Below are 19264 nucleotides of genomic sequence, written 5' to 3' on the forward strand. Positions count from 1 at the left end.
TGGAAATGAAACGATATGCGAACCCGTTGCCTACGGCCTTCTTCGTAAGCTCGCACCTTTTTGAACAATTTACAAAATATAAAGAGAAAATCCGAACGGCTGACAGAAAGACTTGAGTGTCGGAAGTGTTGCTTTTTTAAAAGAAATAATAATCAAGCCCCCCACCCCCCCAGCACTTTACCCACAATGCATCTCTTTGCATGTCTGCATCTTCCACAGTGGAGCGGTAAGGGGCCCTTATCAAGGACTAGGTCTACCGTAGGCCAATAGCTGGATTTGCACTGGATTGCCATTCAAGGAATTCCGACGTTGTTACCCACACACTATGTGTCCCGTTCCCCCGGATTGAGTCTCGGGTTTGTTTCTGTTATTGGAGTAATCGTACACCAACTGAGACCCCCACATACCGTTGGTTTGTTCTAGATCAAAGTTCTAGATCAAAGGTTCAGCTGCTGTCTGGGGTCTGACCAGGGTGGGTCTAGCTACACACAGGGAGCCCTACTGACAGAGATATATAGATATATATACACACACACATACATACACACACACGGACCGTTTCCATGTGGTTTCGGTGCACATAAAAAAGCAAAAGGCTGTTTAATGGGGTCACCGGACGGAAACCTTTTCTCAGGTGGGTTCTCGTGATTCCTCAGCATGCGCTCGTGATACGACCCCCCCCAGTGTGTCCAAATGACGGTCTCCGGGTGGGGAGAGACCCCCCCCCCCTCTACCGCGACTCGTACAAAACTATGGACCCCGAGCTGATGTCCCTGCAGCCCCACCCTCACACCCCCACCCCAGCCCAGCTCCACCTCCACTACAGTGACCCCACCCCCCCCCCAGGTGTTGTACTCGTAGCTGTTTGTGTGTGTGTGTGTGTGTGTGTGTGTGTGTGTGTGTGTGTGTGTGTGTGTGTGTGTGTGTGTGTGTGTGTGTGTGTGTGTTTGTGCGTGCGTGCGTGCGTGCGTGCGTGTGTGTGCACGCGCCCCACCTCCACACACCCTCCGTACCAAGTTCAACCCATTCCTCCTCTGAGTAATAATGTATTTATTGGGAGACAAACAAGAAGAAACGACAAGTCTGTACATTTAGATTTTTCTTTTTTTTATGAATATGCACATAATCCAAGTTAATGCAAGAAAAAGAACAAAAAACAACTGACATGTTATATTTTTTCCCGCACTCTGATGAAGGGGGAAGACATTGGATGGTGTTCTGTTTCCAGAAAGTTCATGCAGCTGTTTTCTAAGCCTCGGTTCAAATGTATAATGTATGTGTAACCAGCAAGATTGACACTAATGTAAGTTGTGGTTTTGTTCTTTTTGCGTCTTTCTGTCTTCGTGGATTTTGACGTGTGCACACTAAAGTAGTGACGTTTCCTCCTCCGAGGCGCAAATAAAACCATATTAAGGCAACTTTTTACCAAAAACCCTCTTCCTATAGTGGCATTATAACATGGTCTACTAACAATCGTTATTATTCGTGCTTCGTTTGTTTACGCCTTTTACATATTTTTGTATTTTGCTCAAAGGCACGAAGGAAGGAGACGAACGAGATGGAGGAACAATAACAAAAAAAACGAAACTTTCGCCTTAGTCTGCCATGTACACGGAGGATTCACATTCTAGTGGTTTATAAAGCTATAATATAGTTTAACTTTTAACACATTTACATTCTTACACGCTGCCTAAACTTAAAACAAGCATGACATTAAACCGTACTCACCCACGCGTGCGCTTCCGTTTTGGAGCGTCTCAGACAGGTCAGCGGTGGGAATGTCTTTCTGAAGAAGATGAGGTGAGGACTGAACGGGTAACTGCTTTAAGAAGTAGAACAAAAAAATCGTCAAAGTGCCGGCTTTCTCGTCGGATGCCATGGAGTCTTGAGAACGTCAAAGAGGACAATCGGGATACCATAATCCAAAAACGGCTCATTTTATTTCTTTCTCCTCCGTGGATCTAGGGAGGGAAACGGTGGGGAGAGGTTTGTTAAAGGCTGCCTGCTTCCGCCGTCTTGAGTGAAGGAACGTCAAAACATTTTAAGAGTTTTTAGCTCAGATCAGTGAAAATATTTTACCAGCGAAGAGTTGCAGAGAAATGTTTGGTTGTTATGAAGGCATTTCGGGATTTTTCTTTCCATTTTTTTTTTTAATCAAAAAACGTTTTAAAATCCAATTTTTTTTTGGTTTTGGTTTATAGTATTCCAAGAGAAGCGCATCTTTATCCCTTTGATTTCTACCTCCGTAGTTAAATCTCCTGGTTTTATTTTGAGTTTCCATGCGTGTTGCGTTGTGAGTGGATGAGTCGTGGCTCCGAGGAGTCTATTCCTTTTGTAAGATGTTGCACAGAAACTGAATCCCTGCACAGTGCAAACTACTGTATGCATACACCAGTCTTTAACTGTAATCGCGCATTGTCTTTTCTTTAAAAAAAAAGTTCACTCATGTAACATAGAGAAATCACAGCAAGTTTATATATATATATATATATATATATATATATATATATATATATATATATATATATATATATATGCATATAGATATATATATATATGCATATAGATATGTATATATATATATATATGCATATAGATATATATATATGCATATAGATATAAATATTTGTGTTCATTTTTCTGTAAAGTCTTAGTGTTTCTTTTTGACTTTATTTTTGTAGGTGTGATAAAAAGTGTAAATTATATTATTCTCCCCTGTTTTTAAAAAAATGGCGAGATTGTTAGCTGCACAGGAAGGAAAATGAACTCATGATTTGTGTTTTGTGGAATTAAAGAAAAACGATGAAAATATTGACAGTGCCTATGAAACTTTTATTTTGTCAACTGAATTTAATGAGTCTGTTAATAATTTAGTACTTTTTGTCAAGTTAGTGTTCAAGTCCAAGTCTTTTTATCAAATTAGCAGTCTAATTAGCAAGAAGGAAAAATTCTCAATTGCAAGCAGCAATGCCAGACCTATCAAAGTACATGGGCCTACACATGTGAAAGCTTAATAAGACTCATACAGCTGATGCAGGTATACATATGCATACAGATCAGCTGGCACTATATTTAATCCAGTAGAGGTTGTAGTTCAAAACCTGAATAATAGTAGTAATATTGTCGCTTAATAAATCGTTGTGTAAGCCATACTTCATTCACGGCCTCTTCTAAGGTCATTACTATGGTGTCGGCCCCTGCAGTTCACCCACATAACCTCTAGGGGTCGCTGTGTCCCTGTTGAACACTGTTGATGCTTACGTTTATAACGGAAGCTTACGTTTCTTGTTGTATTGTTTAACCTGGGTAAGTCTAATAAATCAAACTATATTGATATTTTTCATTTTATTTCACTAAATGCGAGTGAAACCCCAAAGCACTCGTCCAACGTGAAAGATGATGATTTAACGCTATATGATCTAACAGTCCACTTTTGTCCTCTCATCCAAGTCCCAACGAAAGTGAAACTAAATGATAACGTTGCCTTGGTGCCCTTGTCGATTACCATGTCTCGTCGAGGACCAAGTATGTCTTAAGTAGCCTTCTCGTGACGTGATGGTGCCTACCTCCTCATACTAGAGGCAGATAGTGATGTCCTACAACAGGAATGCGAGCAGAAACAGAATCGCAGCTCGTCTGGACAACATTCCTTACTCAGGTACTGTGGCATGTCGTGTACTGGCTCTTTCTTTTTAAAGTGTGGTACGTTTGTTAGTTGTCTTACAATGCACTCGATCCTCGTTTGCAGACTATCGCGGTACTAACAACCCCGCGACCCTCTGCTATCTGACCAGCGTGCTGCATGTCCTATCCATGACCCCTCGGTTCCCAGAGGCAGTGAAAAGGTTTGGTGTCGTTGTATTTCATTGATGAAAACTGACGATGATTATTATATTATACACAATTAAATAAACGTCTCCACACCAGAGTCAGTTGGAAAAAGTGTAAAATCAGATGTATCCATGGTGGCAAACCAGTTTCCATTGAGGATTAATTAAATGAATCCAATGCAATCCAAAACTTGTCAAAATCGACCTTCAAGTGACGTCACAAGTGGGATTGTCAATCCCTTTGTGTGATGGACAGATCAGCCTATCCAGTGGACTGTAGCAACTGGTGGGCGGATCTTTCCATTGTACATCTGGATGGAGCACTCCCTCTCATGTGAAATTGCCTAATTAACCGGATGTTAAAATATTGTTTTTATTTATTTTTAGGGGATCAGCTACATATTCACTCTACTTAGACCCTAACTTGGATAAGCTGTTTTCGGATTTGGAGAAGTGTACGGCTGACATAGATGACATTGCAATGGCATTGGGGATCACAGGGGTAAATTGTAAGTAATGCCTTCAGTAAGAAGACGTCTTTTGGCCAAGTATTGTTAAAACACAGTTGAAGCTCTTATAACACTCATTATGGGTCTGCTCCTTGCATGTATCTGGGGATGGATAACTAGAAAATAACACACATTGACCAATGCTGGTGCTTTGACACACAGAAGTAAAACACCTGTCTAACTGTGCAATGTTAATGCTTGGGGTTAACACCTGTGTTTTCCCTGCTTATACAGCTCAGCTGTGTGTTATATTTCCTAGTAAAATCACATTGCATTGACCGCCTCCATTTTGGAAGCCTAGGAGCATAGGAATGTTAGTTGTTGTGTTAGTAGTAATGTTATGTTGGTCATTGTTTAGTAATACATTGTGAAATGATTGGTCGTTATGGGGAGACACTGTAGTGTTTAAAACTGAGAGACCCCCCCCCCCTCTACCGCGACTCGTACAAAACTATGGACCCCGAGCTGATGTCCCTGCAGCCCCACCCTCACACCCCCACCCCAGCCCAGCTCCACCTCCACTACAGTGACCCCACCCCCCCCCCAGGTGTTGTACTCGTAGCTGTTGTGTGTGTGTGTGTGTGTGTGTGTGTGTGTGTGTGTGTGTGTGTGTGTGTGTGTGTGTGTGTGTGTGTGTGTGTGTGTGTGTTTGTGCGTGCGTGCGTGCGTGCGTGCGTGTGTGTGCACGCGCCCCACCTCCACACACCCTCCGTACCAAGTTCAACCCATTCCTCCTCTGAGTAATAATGTATTTATTGGGAGACAAACAAGAAGAAACGACAAGTCTGTACATTTAGATTTTTCTTTTTTTTATGAATATGCACATAATCCAAGTTAATGCAAGAAAAAGAACAAAAAACAACTGACATGTTATATTTTTTCCCGCACTCTGATGAAGGGGGAAGACATTGGATGGTGTTCTGTTTCCAGAAAGTTCATGCAGCTGTTTTCTAAGCCTCGGTTCAAATGTATAATGTATGTGTAACCAGCAAGATTGACACTAATGTAAGTTGTGGTTTTGTTCTTTTTGCGTCTTTCTGTCTTCGTGGATTTTGACGTGTGCACACTAAAGTAGTGACGTTTCCTCCTCCGAGGCGCAAATAAAACCATATTAAGGCAACTTTTTACCAAAAACCCTCTTCCTATAGTGGCATTATAACATGGTCTACTAACAATCGTTATTATTCGTGCTTCGTTTGTTTACGCCTTTTACATATTTTTGTATTTTGCTCAAAGGCACGAAGGAAGGAGACGAACGAGATGGAGGAACAATAACAAAAAAAACGAAACTTTCGCCTTAGTCTGCCATGTACACGGAGGATTCACATTCTAGTGGTTTATAAAGCTATAATATAGTTTAACTTTTAACACATTTACATTCTTACACGCTGCCTAAACTTAAAACAAGCATGACATTAAACCGTACTCACCCACGCGTGCGCTTCCGTTTTGGAGCGTCTCAGACAGGTCAGCGGTGGGAATGTCTTTCTGAAGAAGATGAGGTGAGGACTGAACGGGTAACTGCTTTAAGAAGTAGAACAAAAAAATCGTCAAAGTGCCGGCTTTCTCGTCGGATGCCATGGAGTCTTGAGAACGTCAAAGAGGACAATCGGGATACCATAATCCAAAAACGGCTCATTTTATTTCTTTCTCCTCCGTGGATCTAGGGAGGGAAACGGTGGGGAGAGGTTTGTTAAAGGCTGCCTGCTTCCGCCGTCTTGAGTGAAGGAACGTCAAAACATTTTAAGAGTTTTTAGCTCAGATCAGTGAAAATATTTTACCAGCGAAGAGTTGCAGAGAAATGTTTGGTTGTTATGAAGGCATTTCGGGATTTTTCTTTCCATTTTTTTTTTTAATCAAAAAACGTTTTAAAATCCAATTTTTTTTTGGTTTTGGTTTATAGTATTCCAAGAGAAGCGCATCTTTATCCCTTTGATTTCTACCTCCGTAGTTAAATCTCCTGGTTTTATTTTGAGTTTCCATGCGTGTTGCGTTGTGAGTGGATGAGTCGTGGCTCCGAGGAGTCTATTCCTTTTGTAAGATGTTGCACAGAAACTGAATCCCTGCACAGTGCAAACTACTGTATGCATACACCAGTCTTTAACTGTAATCGCGCATTGTCTTTTCTTTAAAAAAAAAGTTCACTCATGTAACATAGAGAAATCACAGCAAGTTTATATATATATATATATATATATATATATATATATATATATATATATATATATATATATATGCATATAGATATATATATATATGCATATAGATATGTATATATATATATATATGCATATAGATATATATATATGCATATAGATATAAATATTTGTGTTCATTTTTCTGTAAAGTCTTAGTGTTTCTTTTTGACTTTATTTTTGTAGGTGTGATAAAAAGTGTAAATTATATTATTCTCCCCTGTTTTTAAAAAAATGGCGAGATTGTTAGCTGCACAGGAAGGAAAATGAACTCATGATTTGTGTTTTGTGGAATTAAAGAAAAACGATGAAAATATTGACAGTGCCTATGAAACTTTTATTTTGTCAACTGAATTTAATGAGTCTGTTAATAATTTAGTACTTTTTGTCAAGTTAGTGTTCAAGTCCAAGTCTTTTTATCAAATTAGCAGTCTAATTAGCAAGAAGGAAAAATTCTCAATTGCAAGCAGCAATGCCAGACCTATCAAAGTACATGGGCCTACACATGTGAAAGCTTAATAAGACTCATACAGCTGATGCAGGTATACATATGCATACAGATCAGCTGGCACTATATTTAATCCAGTAGAGGTTGTAGTTCAAAACCTGAATAATAGTAGTAATATTGTCGCTTAATAAATCGTTGTGTAAGCCATACTTCATTCACGGCCTCTTCTAAGGTCATTACTATGGTGTCGGCCCCTGCAGTTCACCCACATAACCTCTAGGGGTCGCTGTGTCCCTGTTGAACACTGTTGATGCTTACGTTTATAACGGAAGCTTACGTTTCTTGTTGTATTGTTTAACCTGGGTAAGTCTAATAAATCAAACTATATTGATATTTTTCATTTTATTTCACTAAATGCGAGTGAAACCCCAAAGCACTCGTCCAACGTGAAAGATGATGATTTAACGCTATATGATCTAACAGTCCACTTTTGTCCTCTCATCCAAGTCCCAACGAAAGTGAAACTAAATGATAACGTTGCCTTGGTGCCCTTGTCGATTACCATGTCTCGTCGAGGACCAAGTATGTCTTAAGTAGCCTTCTCGTGACGTGATGGTGCCTACCTCCTCATACTAGAGGCAGATAGTGATGTCCTACAACAGGAATGCGAGCAGAAACAGAATCGCAGCTCGTCTGGACAACATTCCTTACTCAGGTACTGTGGCATGTCGTGTACTGGCTCTTTCTTTTTAAAGTGTGGTACGTTTGTTAGTTGTCTTACAATGCACTCGATCCTCGTTTGCAGACTATCGCGGTACTAACAACCCCGCGACCCTCTGCTATCTGACCAGCGTGCTGCATGTCCTATCCATGACCCCTCGGTTCCCAGAGGCAGTGAAAAGGTTTGGTGTCGTTGTATTTCATTGATGAAAACTGACGATGATTATTATATTATACACAATTAAATAAACGTCTCCACACCAGAGTCAGTTGGAAAAAGTGTAAAATCAGATGTATCCATGGTGGCAAACCAGTTTCCATTGAGGATTAATTAAATGAATCCAATGCAATCCAAAACTTGTCAAAATCGACCTTCAAGTGACGTCACAAGTGGGATTGTCAATCCCTTTGTGTGATGGACAGATCAGCCTATCCAGTGGACTGTAGCAACTGGTGGGCGGATCTTTCCATTGTACATCTGGATGGAGCACTCCCTCTCATGTGAAATTGCCTAATTAACCGGATGTTAAAATATTGTTTTTATTTATTTTTAGGGGATCAGCTACATATTCACTCTACTTAGACCCTAACTTGGATAAGCTGTTTTCGGATTTGGAGAAGTGTACGGCTGACATAGATGACATTGCAATGGCATTGGGGATCACAGGGGTAAATTGTAAGTAATGCCTTCAGTAAGAAGACGTCTTTTGGCCAAGTATTGTTAAAACACAGTTGAAGCTCTTATAACACTCATTATGGGTCTGCTCCTTGCATGTATCTGGGGATGGATAACTAGAAAATAACACACATTGACCAATGCTGGTGCTTTGACACACAGAAGTAAAACACCTGTCTAACTGTGCAATGTTAATGCTTGGGGTTAACACCTGTGTTTTCCCTGCTTATACAGCTCAGCTGTGTGTTATATTTCCTAGTAAAATCACATTGCATTGACCGCCTCCATTTTGGAAGCCTAGGAGCATAGGAATGTTAGTTGTTGTGTTAGTAGTAATGTTATGTTGGTCATTGTTTAGTAATACATTGTGAAATGATTGGTCGTTATGGGGAGACACTGTAGTGTTTAAAACTGAGAGACCCCCCCCCCCTCTACCGCGACTCGTACAAAACTATGGACCCCGAGCTGATGTCCCTGCAGCCCCACCCTCACACCCCCACCCCAGCCCAGCTCCACCTCCACTACAGTGACCCCACCCCCCCCCCAGGTGTTGTACTCGTAGCTGTTGTGTGTGTGTGTGTGTGTGTGTGTGTGTGTGTGTGTGTGTGTGTGTGTGTGTGTGTGTGTGTGTGTGTGTGTGTGTGTGTGTTTGTGCGTGCGTGCGTGCGTGCGTGCGTGTGTGTGCACGCGCCCCACCTCCACACACCCTCCGTACCAAGTTCAACCCATTCCTCCTCTGAGTAATAATGTATTTATTGGGAGACAAACAAGAAGAAACGACAAGTCTGTACATTTAGATTTTTCTTTTTTTTATGAATATGCACATAATCCAAGTTAATGCAAGAAAAAGAACAAAAAACAACTGACATGTTATATTTTTTCCCGCACTCTGATGAAGGGGGAAGACATTGGATGGTGTTCTGTTTCCAGAAAGTTCATGCAGCTGTTTTCTAAGCCTCGGTTCAAATGTATAATGTATGTGTAACCAGCAAGATTGACACTAATGTAAGTTGTGGTTTTGTTCTTTTTGCGTCTTTCTGTCTTCGTGGATTTTGACGTGTGCACACTAAAGTAGTGACGTTTCCTCCTCCGAGGCGCAAATAAAACCATATTAAGGCAACTTTTTACCAAAAACCCTCTTCCTATAGTGGCATTATAACATGGTCTACTAACAATCGTTATTATTCGTGCTTCGTTTGTTTACGCCTTTTACATATTTTTGTATTTTGCTCAAAGGCACGAAGGAAGGAGACGAACGAGATGGAGGAACAATAACAAAAAAAACGAAACTTTCGCCTTAGTCTGCCATGTACACGGAGGATTCACATTCTAGTGGTTTATAAAGCTATAATATAGTTTAACTTTTAACACATTTACATTCTTACACGCTGCCTAAACTTAAAACAAGCATGACATTAAACCGTACTCACCCACGCGTGCGCTTCCGTTTTGGAGCGTCTCAGACAGGTCAGCGGTGGGAATGTCTTTCTGAAGAAGATGAGGTGAGGACTGAACGGGTAACTGCTTTAAGAAGTAGAACAAAAAAATCGTCAAAGTGCCGGCTTTCTCGTCGGATGCCATGGAGTCTTGAGAACGTCAAAGAGGACAATCGGGATACCATAATCCAAAAACGGCTCATTTTATTTCTTTCTCCTCCGTGGATCTAGGGAGGGAAACGGTGGGGAGAGGTTTGTTAAAGGCTGCCTGCTTCCGCCGTCTTGAGTGAAGGAACGTCAAAACATTTTAAGAGTTTTTAGCTCAGATCAGTGAAAATATTTTACCAGCGAAGAGTTGCAGAGAAATGTTTGGTTGTTATGAAGGCATTTCGGGATTTTTCTTTCCATTTTTTTTTTTAATCAAAAAACGTTTTAAAATCCAATTTTTTTTTGGTTTTGGTTTATAGTATTCCAAGAGAAGCGCATCTTTATCCCTTTGATTTCTACCTCCGTAGTTAAATCTCCTGGTTTTATTTTGAGTTTCCATGCGTGTTGCGTTGTGAGTGGATGAGTCGTGGCTCCGAGGAGTCTATTCCTTTTGTAAGATGTTGCACAGAAACTGAATCCCTGCACAGTGCAAACTACTGTATGCATACACCAGTCTTTAACTGTAATCGCGCATTGTCTTTTCTTTAAAAAAAAAGTTCACTCATGTAACATAGAGAAATCACAGCAAGTTATATATATATATATATATATATATATATATATATATATATATATATATATATATATATATATATATATGCATATAGATATATATATATATGCATATAGATATGTATATATATATATATATGCATATAGATATATATATATGCATATAGATATAAATATTTGTGTTCATTTTTCTGTAAAGTCTTAGTGTTTCTTTTTGACTTTATTTTTGTAGGTGTGATAAAAAGTGTAAATTATATTATTCTCCCCTGTTTTTAAAAAAATGGCGAGATTGTTAGCTGCACAGGAAGGAAAATGAACTCATGATTTGTGTTTTGTGGAATTAAAGAAAAACGATGAAAATATTGACAGTGCCTATGAAACTTTTATTTTGTCAACTGAATTTAATGAGTCTGTTAATAATTTAGTACTTTTTGTCAAGTTAGTGTTCAAGTCCAAGTCTTTTTATCAAATTAGCAGTCTAATTAGCAAGAAGGAAAAATTCTCAATTGCAAGCAGCAATGCCAGACCTATCAAAGTACATGGGCCTACACATGTGAAAGCTTAATAAGACTCATACAGCTGATGCAGGTATACATATGCATACAGATCAGCTGGCACTATATTTAATCCAGTAGAGGTTGTAGTTCAAAACCTGAATAATAGTAGTAATATTGTCGCTTAATAAATCGTTGTGTAAGCCATACTTCATTCACGGCCTCTTCTAAGGTCATTACTATGGTGTCGGCCCCTGCAGTTCACCCACATAACCTCTAGGGGTCGCTGTGTCCCTGTTGAACACTGTTGATGCTTACGTTTATAACGGAAGCTTACGTTTCTTGTTGTATTGTTTAACCTGGGTAAGTCTAATAAATCAAACTATATTGATATTTTTCATTTTATTTCACTAAATGCGAGTGAAACCCCAAAGCACTCGTCCAACGTGAAAGATGATGATTTAACGCTATATGATCTAACAGTCCACTTTTGTCCTCTCATCCAAGTCCCAACGAAAGTGAAACTAAATGATAACGTTGCCTTGGTGCCCTTGTCGATTACCATGTCTCGTCGAGGACCAAGTATGTCTTAAGTAGCCTTCTCGTGACGTGATGGTGCCTACCTCCTCATACTAGAGGCAGATAGTGATGTCCTACAACAGGAATGCGAGCAGAAACAGAATCGCAGCTCGTCTGGACAACATTCCTTACTCAGGTACTGTGGCATGTCGTGTACTGGCTCTTTCTTTTTAAAGTGTGGTACGTTTGTTAGTTGTCTTACAATGCACTCGATCCTCGTTTGCAGACTATCGCGGTACTAACAACCCCGCGACCCTCTGCTATCTGACCAGCGTGCTGCATGTCCTATCCATGACCCCTCGGTTCCCAGAGGCAGTGAAAAGGTTTGGTGTCGTTGTATTTCATTGATGAAAACTGACGATGATTATTATATTATACACAATTAAATAAACGTCTCCACACCAGAGTCAGTTGGAAAAAGTGTAAAATCAGATGTATCCATGGTGGCAAACCAGTTTCCATTGAGGATTAATTAAATGAATCCAATGCAATCCAAAACTTGTCAAAATCGACCTTCAAGTGACGTCACAAGTGGGATTGTCAATCCCTTTGTGTGATGGACAGATCAGCCTATCCAGTGGACTGTAGCAACTGGTGGGCGGATCTTTCCATTGTACATCTGGATGGAGCACTCCCTCTCATGTGAAATTGCCTAATTAACCGGATGTTAAAATATTGTTTTTATTTATTTTTAGGGGATCAGCTACATATTCACTCTACTTAGACCCTAACTTGGATAAGCTGTTTTCGGATTTGGAGAAGTGTACGGCTGACATAGATGACATTGCAATGGCATTGGGGATCACAGGGGTAAATTGTAAGTAATGCCTTCAGTAAGAAGACGTCTTTTGGCCAAGTATTGTTAAAACACAGTTGAAGCTCTTATAACACTCATTATGGGTCTGCTCCTTGCATGTATCTGGGGATGGATAACTAGAAAATAACACACATTGACCAATGCTGGTGCTTTGACACACAGAAGTAAAACACCTGTCTAACTGTGCAATGTTAATGCTTGGGGTTAACACCTGTGTTTTCCCTGCTTATACAGCTCAGCTGTGTGTTATATTTCCTAGTAAAATCACATTGCATTGACCGCCTCCATTTTGGAAGCCTAGGAGCATAGGAATGTTAGTTGTTGTGTTAGTAGTAATGTTATGTTGGTCATTGTTTAGTAATACATTGTGAAATGATTGGTCGTTATGGGGAGACACTGTAGTGTTTAAAACTGAGAGACCCCCCCCCCCTCTACCGCGACTCGTACAAAACTATGGACCCCGAGCTGATGTCCCTGCAGCCCCACCCTCACACCCCCACCCCAGCCCAGCTCCACCTCCACTACAGTGACCCCACCCCCCCCCCAGGTGTTGTACTCGTAGCTGTTTGTGTGTGTGTGTGTGTGTGTGTGTGTGTGTGTGTGTGTGTGTGTGTGTGTGTGTGTGTGTGTGTGTGTGTGTGTGTGTGTTTGTGCGTGCGTGCGTGCGTGCGTGCGTGTGTGTGCACGCGCCCCACCTCCACACACCCTCCGTACCAAGTTCAACCCATTCCTCCTCTGAGTAATAATGTATTTATTGGGAGACAAACAAGAAGAAACGACAAGTCTGTACATTTAGATTTTTCTTTTTTTTATGAATATGCACATAATCCAAGTTAATGCAAGAAAAAGAACAAAAAACAACTGACATGTTATATTTTTTCCCGCACTCTGATGAAGGGGGAAGACATTGGATGGTGTTCTGTTTCCAGAAAGTTCATGCAGCTGTTTTCTAAGCCTCGGTTCAAATGTATAATGTATGTGTAACCAGCAAGATTGACACTAATGTAAGTTGTGGTTTTGTTCTTTTTGCGTCTTTCTGTCTTCGTGGATTTTGACGTGTGCACACTAAAGTAGTGACGTTTCCTCCTCCGAGGCGCAAATAAAACCATATTAAGGCAACTTTTTACCAAAAACCCTCTTCCTATAGTGGCATTATAACATGGTCTACTAACAATCGTTATTATTCGTGCTTCGTTTGTTTACGCCTTTTACATATTTTTGTATTTTGCTCAAAGGCACGAAGGAAGGAGACGAACGAGATGGAGGAACAATAACAAAAAAAACGAAACTTTCGCCTTAGTCTGCCATGTACACGGAGGATTCACATTCTAGTGGTTTATAAAGCTATAATATAGTTTAACTTTTAACACATTTACATTCTTACACGCTGCCTAAACTTAAAACAAGCATGACATTAAACCGTACTCACCCACGCGTGCGCTTCCGTTTTGGAGCGTCTCAGACAGGTCAGCGGTGGGAATGTCTTTCTGAAGAAGATGAGGTGAGGACTGAACGGGTAACTGCTTTAAGAAGTAGAACAAAAAAATCGTCAAAGTGCCGGCTTTCTCGTCGGATGCCATGGAGTCTTGAGAACGTCAAAGAGGACAATCGGGATACCATAATCCAAAAACGGCTCATTTTATTTCTTTCTCCTCCGTGGATCTAGGGAGGGAAACGGTGGGGAGAGGTTTGTTAAAGGCTGCCTGCTTCCGCCGTCTTGAGTGAAGGAACGTCAAAACATTTTAAGAGTTTTTAGCTCAGATCAGTGAAAATATTTTACCAGCGAAGAGTTGCAGAGAAATGTTTGGTTGTTATGAAGGCATTTCGGGATTTTTCTTTCCATTTTTTTTTTTAATCAAAAAACGTTTTAAAATCCAATTTTTTTTTGGTTTTGGTTTATAGTATTCCAAGAGAAGCGCATCTTTATCCCTTTGATTTCTACCTCCGTAGTTAAATCTCCTGGTTTTATTTTGAGTTTCCATGCGTGTTGCGTTGTGAGTGGATGAGTCGTGGCTCCGAGGAGTCTATTCCTTTTGTAAGATGTTGCACAGAAACTGAATCCCTGCACAGTGCAAACTACTGTATGCATACACCAGTCTTTAACTGTAATCGCGCATTGTCTTTTCTTTAAAAAAAAAGTTCACTCATGTAACATAGAGAAATCACAGCAAGTTTATATATATATATATATATATATATATATATATATATATATATATATATATATATATATATATATATGCATATAGATATATATATATATGCATATAGATATGTATATATATATATATATGCATATAGATATATATATATGCATATAGATATAAATATTTGTGTTCATTTTTCTGTAAAGTCTTAGTGTTTCTTTTTGACTTTATTTTTGTAGGTGTGATAAAAAGTGTAAATTATATTATTCTCCCCTGTTTTTAAAAAAATGGCGAGATTGTTAGCTGCACAGGAAGGAAAATGAACTCATGATTTGTGTTTTGTGGAATTAAAGAAAAACGATGAAAATATTGACAGTGCCTATGAAACTTTTATTTTGTCAACTGAATTTAATGAGTCTGTTAATAATTTAGTACTTTTTGTCAAGTTAGTGTTCAAGTCCAAGTCTTTTTATCAAATTAGCAGTCTAATTAGCAAGAAGGAAAAATTCTCAATTGCAAGCAGCAATGCCAGACCTATCAAAGTACATGGGCCTACACATGTGAAAGCTTAATAAGACTCATACAGCTGATGCAGGTATACATATGCATACAGATCAGCTGGCACTATATTTAATCCAGTAGAGGTTGTAGTTCAAAACCTGAATAATAGTAGTAATATTGTCGCTTAATAAATCGTTGTGTAAGCCATACTTCATTCACGGCCTCTTCTAAGGTCATTACTATGGTGTCGGCCCCTGCAGTTCACCCACATAACCTCTAGGGGTCGCTGTGTCCCTGTTGAACACTGTTGATGCTTACGTTTATAACGGAAGCTTACGTTTCTTGTTGTATTGTTTAACCTGGGTAAGTCTAATAAATCAAACTATATTGATATTTTTCATTTTATTTCACTAAATGCGAGTGAAACCCCAAAGCACTCGTCCAACGTGAAAGATGATGATTTAACGCTATATGATCTAACAGTCCACTTTTGTCCTCTCATCCAAGTCCCAACGAAAGTGAAACTAAATGATAACGTTGCCTTGGTGCCCTTGTCGATTACCATGTCTCGTCGAGGACCAAGTATGTCTTAAGTAGCCTTCTCGTGACGTGATGGTGCCTACCTCCTCATACTAGAGGCAGATAGTGATGTCCTACAACAGGAATGCGAGCAGAAACAGAATCGCAGCTCGTCTGGACAACATTCCTTACTCAGGTACTGTGGCATGTCGTGTACTGGCTCTTTCTTTTTAAAGTGTGGTACGTTTGTTAGTTGTCTTACAATGCACTCGATCCTCGTTTGCAGACTATCGCGGTACTAACAACCCCGCGACCCTCTGCTATCTGACCAGCGTGCTGCATGTCCTATCCATGACCCCTCGGTTCCCAGAGGCAGTGAAAAGGTTTGGTGTCGTTGTATTTCATTGATGAAAACTGACGATGATTATTATATTATACACAATTAAATAAACGTCTCCACACCAGAGTCAGTTGGAAAAAGTGTAAAATCAGATGTATCCATGGTGGCAAACCAGTTTCCATTGAGGATTAATTAAATGAATCCAATGCAATCCAAAACTTGTCAAAATCGACCTTCAAGTGACGTCACAAGTGGGATTGTCAATCCCTTTGTGTGATGGACAGATCAGCCTATCCAGTGGACTGTAGCAACTGGTGGGCGGATCTTTCCATTGTACATCTGGATGGAGCACTCCCTCTCATGTGAAATTGCCTAATTAACCGGATGTTAAAATATTGTTTTTATTTATTTTTAGGGGATCAGCTACATATTCACTCTACTTAGACCCTAACTTGGATAAGCTGTTTTCGGATTTGGAGAAGTGTACGGCTGACATAGATGACATTGCAATGGCATTGGGGATCACAGGGGTAAATTGTAAGTAATGCCTTCAGTAAGAAGACGTCTTTTGGCCAAGTATTGTTAAAACACAGTTGAAGCTCTTATAACACTCATTATGGGTCTGCTCCTTGCATGTATCTGGGGATGGATAACTAGAAAATAACACACATTGACCAATGCTGGTGCTTTGACACACAGAAGTAAAACACCTGTCTAACTGTGCAATGTTAATGCTTGGGGTTAACACCTGTGTTTTCCCTGCTTATACAGCTCAGCTGTGTGTTATATTTCCTAGTAAAATCACATTGCATTGACCGCCTCCATTTTGGAAGCCTAGGAGCATAGGAATGTTAGTTGTTGTGTTAGTAGTAATGTTATGTTGGTCATTGTTTAGTAATACATTGTGAAATGATTGGTCGTTATGGGGAGACACTGTAGTGTTTAAAACTGAGAGACCCCCCCCCCCTCTACCGCGACTCGTACAAAACTATGGACCCCGAGCTGATGTCCCTGCAGCCCCACCCTCACACCCCCACCCCAGCCCAGCTCCACCTCCACTACAGTGACCCCACCCCCCCCCCAGGTGTTGTACTCGTAGCTGTTTGTGTGTGTGTGTGTGTGTGTGTGTGTGTGTGTGTGTGTGTGTGTGTGTGTGTGTGTGTGTGTGTGTGTGTGTGTGTGTGTTTGTGCGTGCGTGCGTGCGTGCGTGCGTGTGTGTGCACGCGCCCCACCTCCACACACCCTCCGTACCAAGTTCAACCCATTCCTCCTCTGAGTAATAATGTATTTATTGGGAGACAAACAAGAAGAAACGACAAGTCTGTACATTTAGATTTTTCTTTTTTTTATGAATATGCACATAATCCAAGTTAATGCAAGAAAAAGAACAAAAAACAACTGACATGTTATATTTTTTCCCGCACTCTGATGAAGGGGGAAGACATTGGATGGTGTTCTGTTTCCAGAAAGTTCATGCAGCTGTTTTCTAAGCCTCGGTTCAAATGTATAATGTATGTGTAACCAGCAAGATTGACACTAATGTAAGTTGTGGTTTTGTTCTTTTTGCGTCTTTCTGTCTTCGTGGATTTTGACGTGTGCACACTAAAGTAGTGACGTTTCCTCCTCCGAGGCGCAAATAAAACCATATTAAGGCAACTTTTTACCAAAAACCCTCTTCCTATAGTGGCATTATAACATGGTCTACTAACAATCGTTATTATTCGTGCTTCGTTTGTTTACGCCTTTTACATATTTTTGTATTTTGCTCAAAGGCACGAAGGAAGGAGACGAACGAGATGGAGGAACAATAACAAAAAAAACGAAACTTTCGCCTTAGTCTGCCATGTACACGGAGGATTCACATTCTAGTGGTTTATAAAGCTATAATATAGTTTAACTTTTAACACATTTACATTCTTACACGCTGCCTAAACTTAAAACAAGCATGACATTAAACCGTACTCACCCACGCGTGCGCTTCCGTTTTGGAGCGTCTCAGACAGGTCAGCGGTGGGAATGTCTTTCTGAAGAAGATGAGGTGAGGACTGAACGGGTAACTGCTTTAAGAAGTAGAACAAAAAAATCGTCAAAGTGCCGGCTTTCTCGTCGGATGCCATGGAGTCTTGAGAACGTCAAAGAGGACAATCGGGATACCATAATCCAAAAACGGCTCATTTTATTTCTTTCTCCTCCGTGGATCTAGGGAGGGAAACGGTGGGGAGAGGTTTGTTAAAGGCTGCCTGCTTCCGCCGTCTTGAGTGAAGGAACGTCAAAACATTTTAAGAGTTTTTAGCTCAGATCAGTGAAAATATTTTACCAGCGAAGAGTTGCAGAGAAATGTTTGGTTGTTATGAAGGCATTTCGGGATTTTTCTTTCCATTTTTTTTTTTAATCAAAAAACGTTTTAAAATCCAATTTTTTTTTGGTTTTGGTTTATAGTATTCCAAGAGAAGCGCATCTTTATCCCTTTGATTTCTACCTCCGTAGTTAAATCTCCTGGTTTTATTTTGAGTTTCCATGCGTGTTGCGTTGTGAGTGGATGAGTCGTGGCTCCGAGGAGTCTATTCCTTTTGTAAGATGTTGCACAGAAACTGAATCCCTGCACAGTGCAAACTACTGTATGCATACACCAGTCTTTAACTGTAATCGCGCATTGTCTTTTCTTTAAAAAAAAAGTTCACTCATGTAACATAGAGAAATCACAGCAAGTTATATATATATATATATATATATATATATATATATATATATATATATATATATATATATATGCATATAGATATATATATATATGCATATAGATATGTATATATATATATATATGCATATAGATATATATATATATGCATATAGATATAAATATTTGTGTTCATTTTTCTGTAAAGTCTTAGTGTTTCTTTTTGACTTTATTTTTGTAGGTGTGATAAAAAGTGTAAATTATATTATTCTCCCCTGTTTTTAAAAAAATGGCGAGATTGTTAGCTGCACAGGAAGGAAAATGAACTCATGATTTGTGTTTTGTGGAATTAAAGAAAAACGATGAAAATATTGACAGTGCCTATGAAACTTTTATTTTGTCAACTGAATTTAATGAGTCTGTTAATAATTTAGTACTTTTTGTCAAGTTAGTGTTCAAGTCCAAGTCTTTTTATCAAATTAGCAGTCTAATTAGCAAGAAGGAAAAATTCTCAATTGCAAGCAGCAATGCCAGACCTATCAAAGTACATGGGCCTACACATGTGAAAGCTTAATAAGACTCATACAGCTGATGCAGGTATACATATGCATACAGATCAGCTGGCACTATATTTAATCCAGTAGAGGTTGTAGTTC

General features: G+C 39.7%; 4 long non-coding RNA genes across 4 annotated transcripts; all 4 read left to right on the forward strand.

Annotated features, from left to right (window-relative positions):
- Nucleotides 1–3359: 3359 nt before the first annotated feature.
- Nucleotides 3360–6506, forward strand: LOC307091708. Its single transcript, XR_013812754.1, has 4 exons — nt 3360–3658; nt 3749–3845; nt 4218–4339; nt 5238–6506. It is a non-coding gene; the product is annotated as an uncharacterized lncRNA (long non-coding RNA).
- Nucleotides 6507–7398: 892 nt separating this feature from the next.
- On the forward strand, nt 7399–10545 carry LOC307091709. The gene is made up of 4 exons (XR_013812755.1): nt 7399–7697; nt 7788–7884; nt 8257–8378; nt 9277–10545. It is a non-coding gene; the product is annotated as an uncharacterized lncRNA (long non-coding RNA).
- Nucleotides 10546–11444: 899 nt separating this feature from the next.
- On the forward strand, nt 11445–14590 carry LOC307091704. Its single transcript, XR_013812753.1, has 4 exons — nt 11445–11743; nt 11834–11930; nt 12303–12424; nt 13322–14590. It is a non-coding gene; the product is annotated as an uncharacterized lncRNA (long non-coding RNA).
- Nucleotides 14591–15488: 898 nt separating this feature from the next.
- LOC307091703 lies at nt 15489–18634 on the forward strand. The gene is made up of 4 exons (XR_013812752.1): nt 15489–15787; nt 15878–15974; nt 16347–16468; nt 17366–18634. It is a non-coding gene; the product is annotated as an uncharacterized lncRNA (long non-coding RNA).
- The last annotated feature ends 630 nt before the right edge of the window (nt 18635–19264 follow it).

This window comes from Pollachius pollachius (genome assembly GCF_949987615.1).
Source record: "Pollachius pollachius genome assembly, contig: scaffold_211, whole genome shotgun sequence".
NCBI lineage: Eukaryota > Metazoa > Chordata > Actinopteri > Gadiformes > Gadidae > Pollachius > Pollachius pollachius.